Raw genomic sequence first — 7,686 nt, forward strand, 5'->3', positions numbered from 1 at the left:
GCCCATCAATCTTCATCCCTTCATGGCACTGACCCCTCTCTACTCATGATCCCCATCTTCATCTAACCATTCTCCATCACCTCCAACAACCATCATCTTCATAAAACTCTTCATTCATCTCCAACCCCACGGCCACTCCAATAACATCCCAGACACCACGCCTCAGTGCTAAAAAAAACACCATTCCCCCAATCTTCATCACCTTCATCTCAAACACCATCTCCAACATCATCAACACGTCCACGGCCAAACACCCATCCTCCATACTCACACTCACAGCCCATATCCCTCACATCATCCTTATTACCATACGGCCCATCATTTTGATTTTCTTCTTCTTCATTTTCATCACTCACGGTTACTGGAAATTCCCCAACCATGGCCTAATTTCAAACTCCACTCTACCCTTCCCCATACTCTGTCAACACCGAAAGAACCCCTTATCACCTCCAATCCCATTATCATCATCAACCCTGACTTCTAATACCAAAATCCCCCAAATACCTTTTTCCTGCAAAGAAAAGAGAATCAATCCAAGCACTCAATCAATACACAGAGCAGAATAGACCCATATGCGCACAACACACCATAATCGTTCCCAATCCAGTAGACAAAATATCAGACAATACTGAACCAATCAATAGTTGATAAAAAAAAAGGGATGGGAAGAAAGAATGATGCCGCGACGGCCTGCGGTGGTTGGCCTCACTGAGGGTGGCGTCGAGGGGCGAGAGTCTCTCTCGCACGCGAAGAGGCGGAGAAGAGAAGGAGTTGGCGGAGCGGAGTTTGGGCTGACGCTGGCTCCGGCGTGCGCGTGGTTACCGGCGACGCCACGAAGGCGGTTCACGGTGGTCTGGTTCGAGGAAGCTTGGCGCGGCAACCAGTGGAGTCTGTGTCGGCGATCAGCGCACTGGTGGCGTCCTAGTTTGCGGCTGGCGGCGGCCGATTTGGCGGAGGCGGCAGTGTGCGTGCGGAGGTGACGCCCCTTCATCGGAGTTCTTGGCTGGGAGAAGAGAGATTTGGTTCGTAGTGGGCATATGGAAAATGGAAGAATGAAGAAGGTATGAACAGACCCCTAATGGGATTTTGAATAAAGAGTCTTTGGACCTAGCTATTGGGCCGCGTCCTTTTCCTCCTGCCACATGCACAATTCCATTCACACCCCCACTGCCCACTCGCACCCCTGTTCCGTTTTGGGCTTCAGCCCATTCTGTTTCTGCAAACAAAAATAAAAGAAGAATTGGGCCTGTGCACACTATTTCGGGATGCGCCTCCAGTTTAACCCTTACACCCCTGACAGATACAAAGTTGGAGAAAAAGGTTTTGGCCCAAACTAAAGAGCCTCAACTTTACGTCGCACCTCTGGTTTTTAATCTCTACACCCCTATTCTTGTTGGGCTGTTTCTCTTGCTTCATTTTTATGCTTTTGTTTCTTTATTTTTATTAGCATTTGTTTGGTTATTAGTTTTTACTGTATGTAACCCCTTTATATGATAACCCCACTCCTAGATCTTGTCTTTTATTTTTTATTTTGGTTTATTTGCTGCATTTTAAACACGAAAAAGACGATAATAAAAAATAATAATAAATAATATTAATAACAAAAAGTATGTTTCAAAGGTTAAGCACACGTGTGATCGCTCGCATCGTCCTTGTGCTAAAAACCTTTCCTCTTTCTTAAATAAAAATTACAAAAATCTGTTTCAAAAGTTAAGCACACGTGTGATCGCTCGCATCGTCCTTGTGCTAAAAAAAACCTTTTCTTTTCTTAAATAAAAATTACAAAAAGTATGTTTCAAAGGTTAAGCACACGTGTGATCGCTCGCATCGTCCTTGTGCTAAAAACCTTTCTCTCTTATTTAAATAATTAAATAATGATATAAGTACTCGTGCGATCGTTCGCATCAGCCTAGTACTTAATATCTTCAATCTAAAAAATTTAAATAATGATATAAGTACTCGTGCGATCGTCCGCATCAGCCTAGTACTTAATATCTTCAATCTAAAAAATTAAATAATGGTATGAGTGCTCGTGCGATCGTCCGCATCAGCCTAGCACTCAATACTCTTAAGTCTTCCTAAATAAGTAGATAACGGTATGAGTGCTCGTGTGATCGTTCGCATCGTCCTAGTGCTTAATATCGTTATTTCTCTTTTAAAAAATAATTAAAAATATTTAAATACCATTCTAAAGGTATGAGTACTCGTGTGACCGTTCGCGTCGGCCTAGTACTCATTACCTTCTTTTTCTCGAAAATGTCAAAAACAAAGATATAAAATTTTCAAAAACTAAAAACATCAATACTCTCAAACAAACAAACAATCTTTCCGCTAGAACTACGTAACCCTGATTTCTCATTTTGAATGAGAATACGTAGGAGCAAGGTCAATCCTTGTCGGGCCCAAAAAACTAAAAAAATATATTTTGTTTATTTATAATTTTATTTTAGGGGATAATTAAACATTTTGAAAAAAACCACATCATATTCGTGCATTTAGTTAAAGGTACTGCCTTAGGGTAGGCGTTGTGGGGTGCTAACACCTTCCCCACGCGTAACCGACTCCCGAACCCAATCTTTGGTTTTCGAGGACCGTGCTTTATCGTTTTGAGGTTTTTCCATAGTTTTCCATAATAAACTATGGTGGCGACTCCAAATCTCTTTTCAAAACCCGTTTCTTTTTGGATCGTCGTCCCGTCGCGATTCCGGTTGCGACAGCGTATTTAACACAAGGGATATTAATCCCAAATATAGTTTTTCACTATATTCAACATGGTATCTAGAGCATAAGGTTTTTTGTTCGTTGGTCCTGCCCACTACAACCGTTGTTAAAGTTGTTGTCGCCGACGTTAGTGTTGTTGTCTCCATCGCCGATCACCTTGATTGGGCCTCTTTTGAGTTCTAGGTTTTGTATTCTCTTGCTTGTTCATAGCTTTTAACCCGTCCATATATGCTAACTATGTCAATGTGCATTTATCTATTGATAAGTTATATGGTACTAATTATGCGACTTGGGCATCAGACGTTACACTTTGGCTTAAAAGTCAAGGGTATCTTGATCATATTACTTAGAATGTGACAACTATTGATTCCGTTGCAGTTACCCATTGGTTGAAAGTTGATGCTCAGTTATGCATTGTTCTCAAGGGTACCCTTCATTCCTCTTTATTCGTTCCTATGAAACATGTTTTTAAATCTGGGAACACACTAAATTATTATACACCAATGATACTCAACGTCTTTATGGTGTTTGTCATGATCTTCTCAATGTTCTTGCTCCTCGGCGCCAGGACTCTATGACTGATTATATGGGTAAAACTCATGCTCTTTTTCATGAGTTTAATGAATTATTGCCTCCTGCATCTACTCCTACCAAAGAAATAGAGCAACGATCAAAGTTCTTCATGCTGCTAGCATTGCACGGCCTTGCTAATGAGTATTCTCATGTTCATGATCAGATTTTGGGTTCACCTGTTGTTCCCACTTTGACTTCTACTTGTTCCACTCTTTTGCGTGTACCTAGTAGACCCATCAATGATACATATGTTTCCTCTACGTTGGCATCTTAACGTCATGACCGCAATCACTCTCACAAACCAGGAAAAGGACGTCTCAAGTGTAACCATTATGGCAAGGTAGGCCACATGATTGACAGGTGTTATGCATTACATGGTCACCCTCCTAGATCTGCTGCAATTGTTCAAACTACTTCTTCGTCACAATCACCTACTGGATCCTCCTTCATCTAATATTAGTGATGACTCTGTTATTTTTAGTAAATTTCTCAAATGGTATAAGGATCAACAACCTTCTAGTTCCACTGCATCTATAGCACACACAGGTACATCTTTTATTGGTCTGAGTCCATCTTCTTCTTTTGACTCTTGGGTTTTTGACTCGGGAGCCACATATCACATTACTGGTAACAAAACTTTGTTTTCCTCTTTGTCCTCTCCGAATCCTTTACCTTCTGTTATAATGGTTGATGGATCTAGAGTTTTAGCTCATGGTGTTGGGACTGTTAACATTTTTCCTTTTCTATCCATTGATAATGTTCTTTATGTCCCTGGGTCTCCTTTTAACTTATTATCTGTCAGTCGTCTAACTCATTCTCTTGATTGTGATATTTCTTTTGGCAAAGATTTTGTTTGTTTACAGGACCGAAGTTTGAGACAAGTGATTGACACCGGATGTAAGTCTCATGGTCTTTATCATCTTTGCCCCAGTACACATATTGGGGCAGTTATGGAGTCTCCATCTCTTCTTCATGCTCAGTTCGGTCATCCTCGTCTTGCCAAACTACAACAACTTGTTCCTAGCTTATGCAAGTTGTCCAATTTGGTTTGTGAGTCGTGTCAATTAGGAAAACATATTCGTAGTTCCTTTCCTCGTAGTGTCTCACAACGTGCTTCGTCTCCTTTTTCCTTAGTTCATTCTGACATTTGGGGACCTAGTCCTGTTAAGTCTAATTTAGGTTTTCAATATTTCATTACCTTTATTGATGATTATTCTAGATGTACTTGGTTGTTTTTAATGAAAAATCGTTTTGAGTTATTGTATCATTTTCAAACTTTTTATAATGAAATTGAAACTCAGTTTGATGTTTCTATTCAAATTTTGCGTAGTGATAATGGTCGTGAATATCTTTCCCATTCTTTTCAACAATTTATGGCTTCTCATGGTATTCTCCACCAAACTTCATGTGCTTATACACCTCAACAAAATGGGGTGGCTGAGCGTAAAAATAGACATCTTATTTAAAACAACTCGTACTCTTTTAATTCATGGTAACATTCCTTAATATTTTTGGGGTGATGTTGTTCTTACTGCATGTTATCTCATTAATCGCATGCCCTCTTCTGTTTTAGAAAATAAAATACCTCATTCTATCTTATTTCCTCAAGAACCTCTTCACCCTTTACCTCTAAAAGTTTTTGGGTATACATGTTTTGTTCATAATTTTGGTCCTAGTCTTGATAAGTTAGCTCCTCGATCACACAAATGTTTTTTTTAGGCTTTACTAAATCAAAGAAAGGATACAAGTGTTTTTCTCTTTCTCTTGATCGTTATTTTATATCTGCAGATGTCACTTTCAATGAGTCTTCCTTTTATTTTAATGATCATTCTTCTTCTGATATGTCTCCTTCTAATACTATCAATATTCCTGTTGTTTGTGATCCTCCAATTGTGCCTAGTTCACCAGGTGTTTCTCAATAACCACCAAGTGACTCAATTGAAGTGTCAACTACCTTGTCTCCTCCGGCTCCGACAACTGAGTCTACCCTTCCAATTGCCCTTCGAAAAGGTATATGTTCTACCCGTAATCCCTCTCCACATTATCTTGCTTTAAGTTATCATAGATTGTCTTCACCTTTTTATACATGCCTTTCTTCTATTTCTTTTGTGACAATTCCAAAATCTATTATTGATGCCTTAGCCCATCCTGGTTGGCGTCAGGCCATGCTAGATGAACTAAGTGCTATTCAGCATAGTGGAACTTGGGAGCTTGTCTCATTACCGTCTGGGAAATCTGTTGTTGGTTGCAGGTGGGTTTTTGCTATCAAAGTTGGTTTTGATAGAACTATTGATCGCCTCAAAGCTCGTCTTGTGGCCAAAGGTTACACTCAAATTTTTGGTTTGGATTACGGTGATACTTTTTCTCCAGTGGCAAAGATGGCATCTATTCGTTTATTTATAGCCATGGCGGCTCTTCAACAATGGCCTCTTTATCAATTGGACTCTTTGACAATGGCCTCTTTATCTATTCGTTTATTTATAGGAAGAAACAGAGTGTTGTGGCAAGATCTAGTGCAGAAGCAGAATATAGAGCTATGGCTTCATCCACTTCTGAACTTGTTTGGCTTAAGCAATTGCTTAGAGAGTTACAATTTGGAAATGTCACGCAAATGACGCTTATATGTGACAATCAGGCTCTTCATATTAGTTCTAATCCTATCTTTCATGAGAGGACCAAACACATTGAAATTGATTGTCATTTCATTCGAGAGAAGATTGTATATGGAGATATCAAGACTGAATTCGTCAATTCAAGTGATCAATTAACAGATATTTTGACTAAGTCTTTACGGGGACCGAGAATTGATTATATTGTAACAAACTTGGTTCATACGATTTGTATGCACCAGCTTGAGGGGGAGTGTTAGATATATTATCTTTATTTATCTTTATCTTTATCTTTTATCTTTTAGTTAGTTTGTTATTATTTCTTATTTATATTTTGAGCTTAACTCATATTTCTTCTATTATAAATAACCTTATGTGTGTATTTAACACAAGGAAAATTAATCACAAATATAGTTTTTTACTATAATTAATGCACGGCATACTAAATATACATTAATATTTTATCAATTATAAGTATTCACGGTAACAAACTGCTATTGTTTTTAATAAATTGAAAAATTGATAAATAAGTATTATATATACCGGAAGCATGATGTGAAAAAAGATATCCATGTCTATAAATAGATATTTATAAGATAACATTATCATAATATTTTTAAACATGCAACCTGTTTCTATGTATATGTTCCGAATGATGAATCTCGACTATAATTTATACAAGTAATTAAAGTCATTATGTTCTTTATCTGTTGATCGAATTAGCTAAATATTCAAAATATATAATTATATATATTTTTTAGTTCTAAACTTTGACTTAAAATTAAAATTTATTTTTATTAAAATTTTGATATATTTTAATTTTTAATTGAAAATAATAGATATAATTCTTTTAATATAATTAAGTTAAAAGTATCATTATTCTTCTATTCTTGACATCAACTTTCACCATTCATGAGACGATCACCACAAATGCATGTGAAGCAATATTATTATTTAACTTGTCTTATGATATTTTGAGAATTTTGTCTAGGTTGCAGTTAACTATCTTCTGGGAAAGTTGGGAAAGAAGGCTTCAAAAACAGTGGGAGTGATAGATCTTGCATTAGTTCAAATGGCCTATGCTGTCACAAAAGATACAGCTAAAAATGCCCCAAAACCACCCCAAGGTGCAGGCACTAATAAAAATACTTCTAAGTATCAGCATACAGAAGACTTCCGTGCAATCATCTTTGTTGAGCGTGCAATCATCTTTGTTGAGCGTGTTGTTTCTGCATTCTGCCGAAGGTTGATAGACAACAATAAAAAGTTATCAGAATCTGGTGCAGTTGTGAGTCTTAATTCATGTGTGATGTATACAAAAACTTTGCTATAATTTACAATTTAGTACTACATGTACATAAATGTAATATTTAGATTTAATTGATTTATAAATAATGTATTAAATATTATTACACAATTTAATGTTTGAAATGAATTTTATTTTATTAATTTCATTGAATTTGTATATTGATTATAAATTGATTGGATGAAATGTATGATTATAATTTTAATGTCAATTCTAACAATCATTATAAAATGCGCAGACTTAACACCCAGAACTATATATTAGTATAACATAATATACGTATAAAATGTCTTTTTTTGTTGTAATAATTTTATTTAATTTATAGTACAAACAGAAAATATAAATATGTTTTGTATAAATTAATTATAAATAAATAAAGTATTTTAAATTTATGAAGCTTTTTGTTCTTTACGAAGAACTTCTCTTATCTCCTCTTTATATCAAATAACATACTATAGTAAGGTTTGATTAAGTTAT

At 36.5% G+C, this 7,686-nt stretch overlaps 1 pseudogene; it reads left to right on the plus strand.

Annotated features, from left to right (window-relative positions):
• Positions 1 to 1,265: 1,265 nt before the first annotated feature.
• LOC148205261 (uncharacterized) lies at positions 1,266 to 7,236 on the plus strand (annotated as a pseudogene).
• The last annotated feature ends 450 nt before the right edge of the window (positions 7,237 to 7,686 follow it).

This window comes from Vigna umbellata, chromosome 1 (assembly GCF_029865625.1).
Source record: "Vigna umbellata cultivar VRB3 chromosome 1, Vumbellata_1.0, whole genome shotgun sequence".
NCBI lineage: Eukaryota > Viridiplantae > Streptophyta > Magnoliopsida > Fabales > Fabaceae > Vigna > Vigna umbellata.